Source organism: Triplophysa dalaica, chromosome 4, assembly GCF_015846415.1.
Source record: "Triplophysa dalaica isolate WHDGS20190420 chromosome 4, ASM1584641v1, whole genome shotgun sequence".
NCBI classification, from domain to species: Eukaryota; Metazoa; Chordata; class Actinopteri; order Cypriniformes; family Nemacheilidae; genus Triplophysa; species Triplophysa dalaica.
This window is the reverse complement of record NC_079545.1, coordinates 3,719,457-3,738,242: the sequence shown is the minus strand read 5'-3', so window position 1 is coordinate 3,738,242 and position 18,786 is coordinate 3,719,457. Positions and strand designations below refer to the sequence as shown.

General features: G+C 38.2%; 1 long non-coding RNA gene across 2 annotated transcripts; it reads left to right on the top strand.

The window, feature by feature from the left end:
- The first annotated feature begins 290 nt into the window (after window positions 1–290).
- LOC130419867 (uncharacterized) lies at window positions 291–2,217 on the top strand. Of its 2 annotated transcripts, none has more exons than XR_008906553.1 (4): window positions 291–1,494; window positions 1,697–1,843; window positions 1,925–2,016; window positions 2,106–2,217. It is a non-coding gene; the product is annotated as an uncharacterized LOC130419867 (long non-coding RNA). The 2 variants fall into 2 exon arrangements; XR_008906554.1 differs by having other exon boundaries at window positions 2,103–2,215.
- Window positions 2,218–18,786: the final 16,569 nt, after the last annotated feature.

Below are 18,786 nucleotides of genomic sequence, written 5' to 3'. Positions count from 1 at the left end.
AAATATATGGGAAAATATGGTAGATCAAATCAATTTACAAAGGAAAGAGCATCTGTCTAACAGGAAAAATAATGTTGAGACAAATTAAGATTTGAATTAATGGAGCTGTTTTTGTAAATTTAATTTTTTTAATAATTTCCTTATGATCTGAACCCTTCTTAATATCATTACTGACAATGATTTTGATTATTACCAAGAACAATTAATTATAATTGTAGTGGAGTAGGCGGGGCCAGACCGTGGTTCGAGACCGGTGAGTAATTGTTACCGAGCGCCAGCTGTGCGCACACCGGGCTCGAATCACGAAGGAGATTCAGAGTTAATAAGAGAACGAGCGACCGGACCGTCGATGAGAAAGGACCGGGCCCGAACATGTTTTACGTTTGTATTTGTGTAGTATTCGCCGGCCGTCGACCGCGAGGGGCGGCCGGCTGTAATTTTTACTTTTATTTGTTTAAATGTTTATTTAAATGTCTTCAGGTTCCCGTATCCTTCCTTCCCTCCCTATCATGAATTTCTCTACATTGGTGCCAAAACCCGGGAGGAAGGAGAGACATGCTGTCGGAGAGTCCTCGCCGCCGAGTGGCCTCGCGGTGCCGGAGAGTTCGGGCAGCGCGTATGAAGGGCGTCCGCCAGTGGCTGCCCGAAGCGGTGGATCTGGGAAACGGAAGTGCACAGTAGGGCCACAGTCAAAGCCTCGGTGGAACGGCCACCTGTGCCGCCGCGCCCCTGGGAGGGTGTGGGGTGGCTATCTTCCAAGCGGGGTTGTTGCCGCCGTCCGCCAGAGGCCGAAGCCTGCGTCGTCCGCCCAAGGGGGAGGAGCAGGGGGCGGGGAACACGCCCCGACTCTGCGCTAAAGGAGCCACCGCCGGCCGCCAGGGGGCGGACGGTCGAGCGGTCCACCGAGGGCCCAGGGCCACCGCGAAGGAGAGTACCCCGGCTGGTTGAGGAATGAGCGGCAGTTTATCTTTTCGGGGAACTGGACTATATATTTTTTTCCCCTCTTTCCGGTCGCTCCAAGGGCTCCCGTCTCCGTTGTCTCGTCCCGTCACTACATTTTATTAATTATTTGTTTTCCCTTCATTTAGTTTGTGTAGATTCAGAGTGTGTAGTTAATAACTTTACTGATTTCTTTTCATTTATTATTTAAAATGGATCATTCGCGGAAATTGTTCATGTTTGCTGGCTCGGGTAACATCAGAGTGGACATCAGCCATGAGTCCAGGTAAAGAATCACCAGATTACACAACAACACAAACAAATATAGTGTAGCCTACTTCAAAGTGTCTTTACACATTCCTTTCAGAGGTTTGATTTGTGAAGGAGTGAAACTCCCTCTTCTCCCACGTCCACGTAAGATTTCATAGATGTTGTGTGTGTGACTTTACTTCAAATCAAACATTACATCGAAAACATTTTTATCTGCATTTAGCAAAGAAAGAGTTCAATTTGAAGCCTCCAGTGGACCTGAGAAGTAAAGTGACTGAAGAAAAGGTAAGAAAATTACTGTGCTGTGGACATTCATATTAAAAAACGTTATTTGAGTTGTCAATGAAGCCTCTTTACGAGGCCAAAGATTACAATATAAACGTTGTTTTCTATAGTTTTTAACGGTGATGAAAGCAAAGGTTGTTTATACAATTGTGAAATGCATATGAAGAAAAAATCCTATTAAGTAATCATTGTGCTTTTGCAGTTGACACTTCCCAAACTCGCCGTTAGGGGGCACCATGAGAAAAAGCGTCAGATGTGGCGACTATCGGGCCTCAACCTGCAGGTCTGGATGCCCCCAGAGTGAATATTACACATTGAAGTCTTTACCCCAACTGTGTTAGATATCATAGTACGTTAGAGAATCTTGTAGGTTTCTATAGTCTCTTAAGAAATTAAAGGTCCAGCAGCAAATAATCTGCTTTGTTTGCAGCGTCACTTCCACTTCTGGAAGGTTTTAGACCATCCAAACCTATCCAACCTCGTCTAGCGATGGTTGGACACAGGAGGACGTTCAGGACTCGGGTATATACCTCTGAAGACATTCAGATTTGAATGTGATGGTTGTTTGACTGTTACTGTGTTTCATCTGTTATTAATATCTGTGTCAGCAGTCAGGCAAGAACCTGGAGCTCATGGTCACCAACAGTCCAGGAGCAACACGAGGGATAAGTCAATTTATTTAATGTGCAAAAAATAAAAATCTTACAAGCGACAACAAATAAACTACAAGGGTGCAAAAAACTGAATTATGTGCAAAAAATGTGCAACAGAAAATATTTATGTACAAAAGAAAAGCTCTGTGTATCTGTTATGTAAAAGTTGTTTCTTTATAATATTTGTTTATATATTTGTTTTCAATAAATACTATTTGTTTTTATTCTTTGTTTCTTTTTATGAATGCCATAAATATACAACACAATCCTGTGTTAAATCAGCAATCAATCAGTTTTATATTCAATATTAGCAGTCATTATATGAATGAATAACATGAGAAAGTTAATAAATATGAATTAAATCTTCAGAATCCGAATCAGCAGATTTCACATAAATAATCGGCTAAAGGTATCGCTGGAGAAATTTTCAATCTGTGCATCTCTAGTTTTTAGCTTGAACTGAACTATACTGTAAATGATCTGTGTTTGTCATCTGAGCTAATATTTCACAGATAATTCAGTTTTGGCAAAATATACAAACAAACATGTTAAACATCAGAAGATTTGTTTATCTTTAAAAATTTGTTAAACAAGCATTTGTTGTGTGTGTGGGACTGATCCAAAATAACATGTTATAATACAAACAAAGATTTGTTTATCACATATGATAAAATACTGTAACACGCAAACACATTTTTTCCATTAAGGTCTAGTTGAGGAGTAGAAAGTGTAAAACAAACATAAGTGCAGTTCTGTACAGAATGAAAGCTTCTTCATTACAGTCTCTTTAATATTTTGTTTAGTTCTTTTTTCCTCTGGATTACAATGTTTTCTCCAAAAACTCCTGAAGGGAGAAAGTTACAATGGAAACCTTTTGTACATTATCTACTAACACAATAAAGATCAATGACGATGAAAAACATCTGAAAGTGAGTTTGTTACCCTGAACACATCAGAAGCTTCTCCTCCCTTCAGCCTCCTCTTCACTGAGAACACATGTACATTACACTTTACATCTTTTCTAATTATATTCACTGTGACATGCTGACATATTTTCGATTAACTGCCTTTCAGATTAATCTGAGACTCAAAAAGATTATTTGAGAAGGTTATAGAGCCCAGAAAAGCCAAATCCACCCATAATGCCAAAGAAAACAGCTCACATTTATGTATGTGCTTAACTGTTACACCTGAAGTCACAGTTTTTATGTCTTGTTAAAAATGAGCTTCGACTGACCTGTTTTGCTGCACGAGGCAGTTCAGAAGATCCTCCACTATATCACTGTTAGTGTTTGTGATCAGGTGCCTCTTCAGGTGAGTGAAGTGTTTGCTCTTTAGTAAATTCGTATTAAAGACACACGCAAGTCACCATGACCGCCCCCTTTTGGCAGAGGCCGGTACTGCACCGTTTTAAAACTCGGTGTGCAAAAGTAATAATTTAAACAGGCTCAGAGCGCACATAAATAATTACAAATAAACATTACAATGTAAATACATGCATATTTACCACATTAACTATACAAACAACAGCCTGAAAGACTTACTCTCAACTTATTTGTAAGAATAAACACATGAAGATGATCTGAGATCCTCTGAGACCCAGTGACCTTCATTAATGAGACTTTATTATACTTTATTAGGTCTCGTTTCAATCATTTATAGTATAATAATATAAATTAAAATTTCCTTTAAAGACTTTATTTTTTCCCGGATCGTTATTCTTTATTATTACCTTCAACTATGATTTACATTTATATTTATTTATATACACATTTTCTTGTGTTAATACCTTCCACCCATAAAAAAACCCAAAATACTACATTCATAATAACTTTTTAATATTAAATATTTACATGTTCCTATAACACTCTTATAATGACACCTAGTTCCCTACCCGCATTAATTATTTATCAATTATCAACAATATTAAATTTCTCATAGACAGCTTTAGGCTATCAGAAATGTCTTTGGCCTATTTTTAAACTACATCACTTATGATTTATTCACTGAAATTATTTGTTATGTTTAGTTCAGTTCTGCTCATCAAATTTAAGATAAAAACTTAAGAAAATAATCACCAGTTTACACAACAACACAAACAAATATAGTGTAGCCTATTTCAAAGTGTCTTTACACATTCCTTTCAGAGGTTTGATTTGTGAAGGAGTGAAACTCCCTCTTCTCCCACGTCCACGTAAGATTTCATAGATGTTGTGTGTGTGCCTTTACTTCAAATCAAACATTACATCGAAAACATTTTTATCTGCATTTAGCAAAGAAAGAGTTTAAATTGAAGCCTCCAGTGGACCTGAGGAGAAGTAAAGTGACTGAAGAAAAGGTAAGAAAATTACTGTGCTGTGGACATTCATGTTAAAAAACGTTATTTGAGCTGTTGGTGAAGACTCTTTACGAGGCCAAAGATTACTGTTATGAACGACTCAACAGTCAGATACAGGAGAAGGTAGGTTTTATTTGACCCAGCACAAAATGCTCATACAGGGAATAATAGACTCAAAGACAGATAATCTGAACGTCAAGTCAGCAAAGTCAATACAGACTCGAGCGTTCGGTCAGGATGTTCAGGGGACTGCAACGAGAGGTGCGTATTCCAGCAGGGGAAAAATAGTCAGAGACTCAACTCACAGATCAAAACGGGTCCGCCCAGAAAAAGTCCACCTGCTGCAGACAGGTAAAAAACAAGGTAATTCCACCCCCTGAGGGCCAAGGATAATTCCACCTGCTGAAAGCAGATCGTAGTTTCTTGGATAAGCAGAGAGCAAGACAAGGGTAGATTCCGGTTGATCGACTCGACTCGACTCGACTCGACTCGACTCGACTCGACTCGACTCGACTCGACTCGACTCGACTCGACTCGACTCGACTCGACTCGACTCGACTCGACTCGACTCGACTCCCCACAGGTGATTAAACCAAAACGGAGTGACATCGGACAAGAGAAGACACAGGGAATATAAGGGAAAGTGAGCCGGAAGAAAACAAGGAGCAGCTGGAGAAAGAGCGGGAAAATCAGAAAATCCAGGTGAAGAGTATAAACTAATGATGAGGGAGTAAACAAGGTAATGAGGGAAGTGGGTGAAACGCAGACACTGAATAAGTGACAAACTAGGAATAACAAAACCCACGTGCCCGACAAACCTAATAAGACACAGACGCTAGACCAGAGACCTGACAGATTACAATATAAACGTTGCTTTGCATATGAAGAAAAAATCCTATTAAGTAATCATTGTGCTTTTGCTGTTGACACTTCCCAAACTCGCCGTTAGGGGGCACTATGAGAAAAAGCGTCAGACGTGGCGACTATCGGGTCTCCACCTGCAGGTCTGGATGCCCCCAGAGGTGAGTGAATATTACTCATTGAAGTCTTTAACACAACTGTGTTAGGTATCATAGTACGTTAGAGAATCTTGTAGGTTTCCTCTAGTCTCTTAAGAAATTAAAGGTCCAGCGACAAATACTCTGCTTTGTTGGCAGCATCACCTCCACGTCTGGAAGGTTTTAGACCATCCAAACCTATCCAACCTCGTCTAGCAATGGTTGGACACAGGAGGACGTTCAGGACTCAGGTATATACCTCTGAAGACATTCAGATTTGAATGTGATGGTTGTTTGACTGTTACTGTGTTTCATCTGTTATTAATATCTGTGTCAGCAGTCAGGCAAGAACCTGGAGCTGATGATCACCAACAGTCCAGGAGCAACACGATAAATCAACTTATTTAATGTGCAAAAAAACAACAACTTACAAACGGTAAAAAACAACAACTTACAAACGGTAAAAAAAAACTATGTGCAAACAAAAAGGACTACGTACAAAAGAAAGAAAAGCTCTATGTGTATCTGTTTTAGTAAAAGTTATTTCTTTATAATATTGGTTTATATATTTATGTTTATAATAAATACTATTTATGTTTTTATTCTTTGTGTTTCTTTTCATGAATGCCATAAATATGCAACATAATCCTGTGTTAAATCAGCAATAACGGATCCAATTTTGATAATTTCTTACAAAAACACCTATTTTATTAAGAACCATAAAAAAGGCTTTGTAGTCAGTAGTTATATTGAATTACATTTAATAATAGTTATTTTTCCACAGTTAGCATGAAAAACTGTTTTTTGACCGTTAAGTAACAGTGATTCTGGAAGTCGACCTCTACTGAGTGTCAGAATCTGAAAAGTCACTTTTGGTTCACTGCTGTGGTTCTTCCACAAACCCTTGATCATTCCCTCCATTGGGCTGCTCATGAACATCTCCAGTGTATAAGGAATGTTAAGAGCCTCCAACTGAGCAAGATACACAAAGCACTTCAAATAATATCTGTTTAAAACAGAAGCGAATGAGACACAACCCTGCCGAACACAAGAGCTGAGAATGACTTGAGGTAAGCGAACAAATACATTTAATCCTCTGCTAAAAATGTATTTTAGTATTTATACTACACATATATTTTTATATTTAGAGAAAATCAAAAACTTATTTTCTATTTCTTTATAAACATGACAACATAAGGATTGATATCATATAAACAAAAAGGTCTACTATAAATTATGTAAATAGAGGTAAAAATGATTGCTACTAATGCTACTATTAAGATAATTAAGACACAGCAAAATGTAAACCGAAGAAAAGTCAGGACACCTTTGATGGGGTCATGAACTGGAGAATCACATTTTCTGTGAACCAGGTAGCTGAAACATTTAACTTTAACTTTCCAAAGCGAGATCTTTGGGGTGAAAGGTCTGGTACTCAAAAAATAAAATATAATACCACAGATAAAACACAACAGCCTGTGGCCTTGTAATGGAATGAATAAGGATTTGTTTAAGATCAAGTTCACCCCAAGTTCACCTGCTTCACCTCACATTTGTTCCTGGTCTTAATATTAGTGTATTTTACCATCATTACCTATCACTGTCGTTGCCGAATTATTTATAACCTTATATTCTAAACCTATATTAATTGAAACGTAACGCCGCTAGCATAATATAAGCGTGTTAGCTTGCCTTCTGTTTACACTGTGGAATACCCTCTCCCCCTATTTGTCTTGTGTGCTAACTGTTTCTCTTTTTAAGCGTATATACTAAGACTCATCAAGCAACCTTGGTAGGTTAGGATTGCACTTCATACCCGCCGAGTTATGGCTTCTATTGTTGTTGCGAATCGGCCTTCCATCGCAGAAAGAAATCTCAGAGACAAGGGTTCCAGGAGCCAAGAGTTTAAACTTTATTTACCCGGGCAAGCAAAGTGGGATATTCAGAGTTCATCTGAAGTGATCCAACACATCTGACTCCATCTTTTATAAATTGTTTTCAAGTTGTTATCACAGTTTAAACCAAACAGGTGTCCCTCTGCGCTCATAGTTCCGACCTACCATATTAGGATTTAATCGTAGCGCGAGCCTCTCAAAAACAAGTGCCCCTTTATCTTGACACTTTTCCGGGGGTTTCGGATGATACATGATTTACACTTGTTTTTATTAAAAATGGTTTAGCGATAATGAGCTACCCAGTGTCCTTGTTTGTATGCGATTTAATTAAACTTCTCTACAAAAGTGTGTGGGGTGTACGTCTTAGTGTTAAAAGATATTTGGTGTGTGCAGATGTTCAAGTGATCAGACTCATAACATTTGCTTTGTTAAAATGAACTCACTGTTTAGAGATACCAGCGTTCTTGACTCTGTGCAACAAACCAAACTTCCTTATTAAAATTTATGTGTGGCGTATAATAATATAGATTTTATAAATAACTGGAAAAGTTTTGAGGGCAGACCTGACCTGTTGAAACGAGATGGTTTCCCTCCTCTCTAGAAATTTGGCACATAGTCTTAATAATGCTAAAGTCTGACTACCTAGGGCCCAGGTCAGGAAGGAGACAGAATGGCTTAACCAACTGTCTGCTTGCAGTCTCGCGTTACAGAATACACAAAATATACAACATGTAATAATCCCTTTTTACAAACAACATAAAATAGAGACTGTGCCTGTCCCCGGGATTAGCAAACATAAGATATTGCGTAAACCTCTTGAAAGTAATTTAATAAACGTTAAACAAATCAAACATGAACAAAATACAGATAATCAACTGTTACGACTCGGATTGCTTAATATTAGATCTCTCTCAAATAAAGCACTTTTTGTTAACGATTTGATAACCGATCATAAAATAGACATGCTTTGTTTGACAGAAACATGGCTAAAGCCAGATGATTATATTACTCTAAATGAATCCGTTCCCCAAGATTATTACTATAAACACGAGCCTTGTCTAAGAGGTAGAGGGGGAGATGTCGCTGCACTTTACAATAATTCTTTCATCACCTCTCAGAAGTCTAATTTTAAATACAATTCTTTTGAAGTCATGTACTTCACGTATCGACACCTAATACTAAGGACAAAACATTTTTAAAATTTATTTTAGCTATTGTATATAGGCCTCCAGGGCACCACACAGATTTTATTAAAGAATTTGGTGGGTTCTTATCAGAACTAGTACTGGCCGCAGATGGAGTCCTTGTCGTCGGTGACTTTAATATCCATGTAGACAATGATACAGATGCCTTGGGACTGGCTTTCAAAGACACTCTTAACTCCATGGGCGTTAGTCAACATGTGTTAGGACCCACTCACCTTCGTAATCAAAACTTTAAATTTAATACTTTCTTATGGTATAAATGTGGACGATGTTAAAATCGTTCAGCAGAGTGAAGATATTTCGGATCATTATCTGATATTATGTTTGCTTCAATGGCCTACGGCTGCAAATCAAACTCCTTGTTACAAATATGGTAGAACGATTACTTCAACTACCAAAGATGCGTTTCTCGATAATCTGCCTGAATTGTCTAAAATATCTAGCATGAGTAAAAACGTTGACGATTTTGACACTACTATTGAAAATTTTAACTCTACTTTCTCGGAAATATTAGACACAGTTGCTAAAATTAAAAATAGCAGCCCAACACCGTGGTATAATGAACACACTCAGACTCTAAAGAAAGCTTCCCGGAAAATGGAGCGCAACTTTAAGAAAACTAATTTAGAGGTATTTCGTATAGCATGGAAGGATAGTACTCGAAATTACAGGAATGCCATAAAAACGTCTAGATCCGCCTACTTTTCAACACTAATAGAGGAAAACCATCACAACCCTAGGATTTTATTTAACACCGTGGCTAAATTAATAAAAAATAAGTAGTCATCGACGTCAGATTCTGATTATCAGCATAACAGTGATGAATTTATGAACTACTTCACGAGTAAAATCCAAGATATTAGAGAAAAAATTATAACAATGCAACCTGTAGTGAAATCCGCTGAATAAACTAACTACAGCACCCCTAAGGAGAAACTGCAATTACTTTCTACAGTTGATCACGATGAACTGTCTAAAATCATTAGATCATCTAAATCAACAACATGCATGCTAGACCCTATAACTACAAAACTACTGAAAGAAATGCTCCCAGAAATTATAGATCCTCTTCTCAGTATTATTAGCTCATCTCTGACATTAGGTCATGTGCCTAAAGCATTTAAGGTGGCTGTTATAAGGCCTCTTTAAAAAAAAAAAAACTCGACCCTAAAGAACTAGGGAATTACAGGCCTATATCGAATTTACCTTTTATATCTAAAGTTCTGGAAAAAGTAGTTTCAACTCAATTATGCTCCTTCATCCAAAGGAATGACATTAATGATGAATTCCAGTCTGGATTTCGAGCATGTCACAGTACATAGACTGCTTTGATCAGAGTTACAAATGATCTGCTTTTAGCGTCTGACCGTGGCTGTATTTCATTATTGGTGCTGCTAGACCTCAGTGCTGCATTTGACACCACTGACCACAGCATACTTCTACATAGACTCGAAAATTACGTCGGCATTAACGGAATAGCATTGAAATGGTTTAAGTCTTATTTATCTGACCGTTTTCAATTTGTAGCAATAAACAATGAGGTGTCCCGCAAATCACAAGTCCAGTACGGTGTACCACAGGGCCCAGTCTTGGGGCCTCTGCTCTTCGCATTATACATGCTACCTCTAGGAGATATAATAAAGCGACACGGAATTAGCTTTCACTGTTATATTGATGATACTCAACTTTATATTTCCTCGAAGCCTCATGAAACCCAGCAGTTCAATCGAATAAAGGAATGCAAAGTTAACTTAAAAATGTGGATGAGTAACAATTTTTTACTACTAAACTCGGACAAAACAGAAGTGTTGCTTACTGGACCGAAAACTGCTATGCGTAACAACCAAGAATACTGCTTAACGATTGACGGATGCCCCATAAAATCCTCATCATTAGCTAAGTATCTTGGCGTTGTATTCGACAGTACTCTGTCATTTGAGGCCATGTTGCCAACACCTGTAAAATTGCATTTTTCCATTTTAAGAATATATCCAAATTACGTCATATGCTGTCACTGTCAGATGCAGGGAAATTAATTCATGCATTCATGACATCAAGACTAGATTACTGAAATGCACTTCTAGGTGGTTGCCCTGCGGGCCTATTACAAAAACTGCAACTGGTTCAAAACGCGGCAGCTCGAGTTCTTACACGTACAAAAAAGTATGAGCATATAACCCCGGTTCTGTCAACCTTGCACTGGTTACCTATAAAGCATTGCATTAACTTTAAGATCTTGCTTATTACCTATAAAGCCCTACATGGTCTAGCGCCGCAGTATTTGAATGAACTTCTATTGTATTACAGTCCTCCACGTACATTACGCTCTCAAGCGTCCTGTCAGTTGGTAATACCTAGAATTTCAAAATCAGGTGCAGGTGGTAGATCCTTTTCTTATCTAGCGCCTAAACTTTGGAATATTCTTCCCTGCACGGTCCAGGAAGCAGACACACTCTGTCAGTTTAAATCTAGACTAAAGACTCATCTTTTTAATCTTGCATACGCTACACCTCCATAATATTAATCCTCAGAGGATTTAGGCTGCATTATTTTGATCAACCGGAACCAGGAACACATCCAACAACAAATGATGTACTTGTTGCATCAAAGAGTGCAGCACAGTACTCTACTCTCAGCCAGTCTTGTCTCTTTGTTCCAAGGTTACCGCAGGATGCAGTTCATGCCCAGACCTGATGGCAGAGCTGAGAATGGGAAGCGGTGACCTGACAAGAGCTAAGAGGATAGAGCTGGATAAAGGACGCGACAACTTTGTTTTTCCTACAACATTTCAAATGCTATTAGATTGTTAATGATAATCTTAAATCCTTAATTTTTATATTTTTATTAAGCCTTGTTGTGCAAGCACTGTTGAGCCTGTGCAGAGGCAGCAGCTTTTGCCAGAGGGGAACTGGAATCCCCTGGTTGGGCCTGGGTTCCCCTGAGGTTTTTTTTCTCGATGGGAGTTTTGGGTTCCTCACCACCGTTTGCATATTGTTTTGCACTATCTGCCTGGCCGGGGGGGCTGCTTTAGAATTTAGAATTCATACTTGTATTCAATGTGTCTCATGTACAGCTGCTTTGTAACAATGAAAATTGTAAAAAGCGCTATATAAATAAAGTTGAGTTGAGTTGTATGTGCAGTTAAGATAAGCTGTTTGTTGTTCATGCAGGTGTTCAAGAGCTCAAACTTATAATAAATGAGGCCAATGCCCAATAATATTTCAGAAGAAACCTATGACTAACTAAATGTATAATTTTATATAAGAAATCTCAATACTACAAAAGAAAAAAACACCATATAATCCCACCTTTGAGGCTGACAAGCCTCACACTCCAACGAAATGGTATATATATAAAAAGGAAATTATAGACTATTTTAAATTGTAACATCTAAAATATCAAAAAATTCAATAGTGCTCAAATAGATTAAGAAATTGTGTGTGCATTCAGTTAATGATAAAATACTTAGGATAAAGTACTAAGTAAGATGAAATGATAGGTAGGTTCAAATAATACTTCGGTTACGAGCAAGCAATATATATGTAAAACGAAATCCAACCTTCTATAAATACTTCATAACATGAGTATTTCTGTTTTTAACCCTCTAATATGCATCAGTTTCTTTACCCTTTTTCAGGTTGGTCCATTAATGTGTCAAAGGTAGCGCTGAGTCCATCGTTGATCTATCGTTTGCTGCAAATTGTTGATCCTTTGATAACAGAAATGTTGTGTCACTTAGTTTGTCGAAGTTCTTTATGGCGTTAATCATTTCATCAAGCTTCACAGTGTCATTTGGTGCAGTTTAGGGTTACATTGACCAGGTGTTTGCTTCTCGTTTCAGTAAATCTGGTTCTCTCTAAAACCGTCTGGACGATGCTGTCTTCAGATTTAAAAGTCACTGGCCCTGTACCGTTGGTTCCACCACTTGCTGCTTTTTAGATCAGGTTCTTTAGCTCACTTGGTTGGCAGCTTCTAAGAATTTAGGAAGATACAATGACAAATACAGATATGTGCACCAGGTGCACTTACATAACAGTTTTGGTTATATCAATAAAATAATAAATGAAAATTACATGTTATATGTTTGTAACCGGGTGGTAGAGAAATAAAGCACAACACGGCAAAATAATATATTATGAAGGTTGAATCTGACTGCTGTTTACAAACAAGTATTACAGCGGTCGGTTTATGGGAGCAAAGGGGTAAACAAGAAATAAAAGAAACCAACCATAAAAGGGTTGAGACAAAAAGGTCCAATGTGTTTTACAAAAATTAAATGTCTTACATCTGCAGCTGCATGCAGGACCAGCACACAGCAAACACTTAACTCAGTTGGGTTATAAATCTCAGTAAAACAGAAGAAACACAAAAATATACTATACACGCAAATAAAACGAAACAAAATACGGTAGTGGCTGTGCATGGAAGATAAAAACACATTAATTAGCCACTTTACATCAATTATCAAAAACACATTACATTATACACCTGTACAATCATCATACATATTACATTTACAGTCCATATTCTTCTTTCAGCGCTATTAACAAAGGTCCTTTTTTTAGAAAGAAAGAATAAAACAGCAGCAATAGCTTTTAACCAAACTAAACTTACATACCCAAATGCTCGCTAGCACTCACCACGATGTTCACTCGCCACTTGCACAACCGATCCACGTAATCTATTATCAAACTTTCATTTAGACAGAGCAATATAACCCACAGGTAACATATATGGGTGTATATAAACACATACAAAAGATATTTACCCGTAATTACACCTATTCACCTAACATCAGATTGCGATGGCACGCATCACACAGTGAATTGTTCATGTCCTTCTCGCGGAGCCACGCATGCGCACACAGAGTCAGCTCCCCTTATGACGTGAACGGGAGAGAAATCTCTTAAAGGGCCATACACAAATTTTGCCACACAGCAGCAAAGTTTCATTTTCACCCCCAGGCCACATGTTTTAGATGCAAAAACAATAAGCAGAACAAAATATAATACACACCTATAATATAATATATCATATAATACACACTCGCATAATAGTGTTTGATTATAGAGCACTAGTGATTAACTGAAACATCAAACATTTATACTTGTTGATGTGAAAATAATAAAAAGTTCAACAAAAATCAATCTTACCACTTGCCTAACAATGTCTAAGGTAATATCTAAAACTATTCCCCCGCATAATTATACAATTCTAAGCTCTTCTCCCTTGCTGTCCAAAAAACAATGAGTAATTCGTGGGACACTTGTCCTTTTAGACCTTCTCATCATATTCCTTGTATTTGTTTATAACAGCTAACATATTCAGGATGTTTTCTTCAGTATTGTAATACGTACTTAATTCCATTTTCAACATCCTCTGTTTGTCTTTAGCTTTCAGCTCTTATAACTGGTAAAAGATGGCAAAATACTACAGAAAATATAGTAAATCCTATTGCTGCAAAAACTTCTATCTTAATCAGCCATGAAGTCCATGATCCAAAGATCGAGTCCAGCCATGTTCCAATTTCTTTGTCTGAACATCATTGGCTGTCATTTCGTCTCTTAAGTTTCTCAATTTTTCCATTACTTTTGTGAACAACCCATCAGGGGCAGTGTTGTTTAAAATGTACAACAGTCCTCTACAAACATTACGCATAAACCCCCTATTAATGCTAAAAGCCAATTCAGTGCTTGTCCATTTTGCCAGGAACATGCCTTGTCTATTGTTTACCAAGGAAACATAGTAATATCCTGCAGCAATTTCCCCCTTGCACATAATCCATTCCAATTTTCAGGCAGTGTTGGTCTTAAATTCTTATCCCCACATACACCAAAATAATCTGCTATGGGCACACCCTGCTTTTCATATTGATAGATCCAACTATGAGATATGGCTTGTAGATCTTATAGATATAAACTTTGAGTCCAGTTTCACTAGATCTCCCTCCGTCAGGAACAAATGAAACCTGGAGATATCAACTTCGTTGTGAGTCAATCCTTTAACCCAACCACCAGGGAGAAATAGAGCTGAAGAGAAGAACAGCAGGCAGGAGACAAAGTGATGTTAAATAGACAGACAAATGATTAATTGAATAATCTCAGTTGTGTATTAATGCTCAGTCAAGCTATGCCAAACTTCAACTGACCAGAAACAGATTCAATATGTGTTTTTAACCATTCAAGATTACATTATCAAAACATTGTCTCATGACAATCAGCATATATACTCATATCAGCATAAGACACAATACAACTCCCAACGAGGTTAAACAACAGGAAAGTAAGGAACAAATAATATGAATAGAAGTGAATAATAAAATGAATGAATGAATACATATGATGAATATTGTAATAAATGGCATAAATGAAATAGAATAATAAAATGAAATAAACAAGAAACAAGTGTATGTTTCTATCCAGATCTATCATTCCCCCCTCTTAATCATATATGAAATAATTAGATTATGTATGATTATACATTTTGATCTTTAAAAGCAAGCAACCACTCATAATCATGACAAAACATCAAAAACAAAAAGTTTGGTTCATCAGGCCATACTTTTCCCTTCTCCATGCCCTTTAAATGGAGAGGTCATTTTCTCGTTCATACCGCTTACTAGCATGAGAAAAGGGGGTGTGACTTGTCTCAATGTATTGTCGTCTGACCAGAATTGTACTTTTGACAAAACAAATAAACAACTTCAAAGTAATGTACAAGAGCAAGATGATTAACACCCCTGACACTACAATTGTTACAAATGCTGTCAAGTGATTCCAGATTGGTCCTTATATTGATCCGAACCATGTATCCCACTCAGATGAGAATATAACATGATCTTTGTTGATTTTAGCAACTTGTTCGTGTAGAACTTGAGCTAGATTGTGGACTGCTTCCTTTAGAATTGTCTGGCATGTAAGAACAACACTCAGTACCAATTATTTTACAGGCTCCTCACTGAGAGGCTAACATTATATTGAAAGCCATTCGATTTTGTAGAACAACTTTTCTCATTGCATACATTTCAACAGAGATGTTAGTGATAGACTGAAGAGTACTGGTTGATGTTTCCTCAAAAGCATTCCTGTAATGTCTGTACTTCAGTTTGTAGATCAGTCACTCCGAGGAATGGTACAAATCGCCCTAACCACTTTTTAACCAGCCTTGAAAAGGGAATGCTAGTACCTGTCAGGATTGACATAACATAATCTTCTGACACTACTCGAACTGCTGGTAAAACATAAGCCAAATAACACATTCCTCTCCATCCCTTAGGAAGGAATGGATAAGCTTTGTAACCACAAACAAAGTGTGTGCCATTAGGAACAACGAGTGTTGAATTTGTGATAAATGTCATATTACATTTAGAAACCTGAAAAGTCAGGTTTGGGTCAGAATTACTTCCTGCACCATTCCTTTCAAAACACCAGAAGAAAATGCCCTCAGATTTTACATTGAGTGCGAATTGGGTATTGGAGCCATATTATCATATTTAGGCAAAAGCCATGAGTTGTAATGTGGATAAGGACAACCTTTGTAGTAGCACATAGTGCTTGTAACCTCTAGGTGAGTATTCCAAGGAAAATTGACCATCCTAAAGACACGTCTGTGAGAATTTGATATTGTTAATGGTCTAACAACTGTGCATATAGCACCAGCTTTACCTTGTGATTTGGAACAATTAGAATTTCCAAAAACTAGTATAGGTGTACCCATTGAGGCCCCCCTGTAGTGGCTGTATTTCTACTTCTTCCAAATAAAACACTCTTGGCCATATATTCTTAACATCATCTTGATGTTTCAAAATTAAATAATCATACATTTGCAACAAATGAGCCGATAAAGTTTTTGATTTGTTAGAGGTTTCCGGGTCTCCAATTGGAGCACACCACAATTGCTATGAAGTAGCAGCAGAATTTGGACTAATGCTTGGTAGGAAAATTAACACAAATAACAAAATCCCTGTCATTTTAATTTGGTTAGTACCCTTCAGTGTGATAATTAAAAATCATCCAAATATTGAGTGTACACAGTTAAAGTCCAACTTGGTCTAATTTCAGGATGTTGTACCCATTGGTCAGCTCGAGTTGAAGTAAAACCTACAGCCAATACAGCATTGTCATATGACAGCAGTCTCAGGGTGTCTACCAGTGATCTGTGCAGTTAAAATTGGCTTTGTTCTTGAAATAAAGACAGATAATCAGAGTTCACCAACTCTTGATAACATGGTCTCTCTGCGTACTGATCTCGAGGTTGAAAATAGAGTGACGCCCCTCTTATCCAGTCTGCAGGTGGTTGACGCCACAGAGTGTCCTCTGTATGGTAAGGCCTGAATCTCTCTGCAAACTGCTTGAAGGCTGCTGACATCAATCTGTAAAAACAAAAATGAGAGAGAAGGGAGACAGAGGAGTTCCACATTCGAGGAAACAAATGATGTCATTAAACGGTGTTGAAGCGTTGACCTTATTTTAACAATTTTGACTCCCTTGCAAAAATCAAGCAGAGACGGAACGACTAAATTGTAGTTTGGTGTAATCTAATAACCCATCTCCCTCCCCCTATGTTCATCATGAGGGTGGCCCCCAAGTCAATAAAGGCAAGGTTCTTCTCACGACTCCATCCTACAGCGATACGCGGGCCTCATTTCGATTTTTGGGAGTATAAGCTAAAGCTAATTTACAGTGACTAATGTGTGTCCATTTACTCTTGCCTAATAATTTCACTGCAGAAGGTGTAACCAGTAAGACTACAAAAGGACCATCCCATCTTGCCTCTAAGCCTGAATGTTGCCGCTTCTTGAAATAGACCATTTCCCCTGGCACAACACTATGCCCCCCCTCTTGGGGCATTTTCCAAGCTTCCCGGACCAGTTTTGAGCCCTACATTAAAAGTGAATCCGACATTAAATGCACATCAGCCTCAGGAAGATACGGATTTCCTGGTAACAACATTGGTCGCCTTGTGATAACCTCAACATTTTCATTAGCTTTTTGTTTCCATCTGCTAATCTCATTCCAGTCGACCTTTTGCTGTTGTGCTTTTCTGCACCACATCTTAACCCTTTCCATCCTTCTTTCTGTGATCTAGGGTTTGCCATGCTCTCATACAAAACATCACCAAAAGCTTCCTTCAAATTCCTTCCGTCTGCGGCAGACAGATTCACTGAGACTATGCTGAACCCATCTCAGACTGACAGAGAAAACACATCGTTAAGAGCTTCCAGTAGAGCTAACGCTGCCCTCAGATCTTTTCTCACATCCCCAACCTCTTTTGACCATTTAAACACGTCTTTGGCGTTTGCAGGCACATAGTTGTAATGGACTTCATCACGACCCTGAATCTCAAGATCCATTAACACGTTTCCACCCTTTGTTTTCTGAATATAAACTTCAGTTTTCTTTTGGCCTCTTTCAACATCAACCCTCAAGGGTCTGAGTCTTGCCTTTGCTCCCTGAAATTCATCAGAATCAGTGTCTGTGTCATAATCAGTATCACAGGATTTAAGGATTTTCCGTTCTCTTACAGAAGGATTTTTTGCTTCTCTTTCTCCTTTTTACCCTCTTCAAACTGATCTTCGAACTCCTTGCACCTGTCCTGTAAAGTTGTTATTTCTACAGTCATTACTTCCTTATCTTCATTACAGTTTTCCACCTGGGATTTTAAATCATCACACCTATCTTGTAATCCCCTCAGTTTGCTTTCCATAACATCTTTCTCCCTGTTATGTGTGGCGGTGGGGTGATGGGACAGGTTCACAAATGAAACAGTTCATCTATTCCTAAAAGATCCGACTACGCCACCCAGGAGGGTTAAACCCAGGAACTAAAAGTAAAAGTAAACTAGAGCAGTCAATAAATCCACTATATCAACGTAAGAGACATACCAGACGGAAAGGACAGGCTGCAACTACCGCACACAAACACCCACAGGGAAAGATCCGGACGTGACGCATTACAGGCTGCTGCCAACCACATCTAAATAGCCGGCACTGGTCGCTGATTGGCTATCCCAAATGTCAATCGCCACACCTTCACTTCCTCGTACTGCCACATATGGTTATCTGGGTCTATTTTCATTTCCCATTTCATGCTTTTAGACAAGGTAACAAGAGTCCAAGGAACCTGCCTTGAATCTCTTTTCCTCATTCTCTCAATTTTTTTCCATACTGTCCTGATGTCATTAGGCTCCCAAATGCCACCTTTC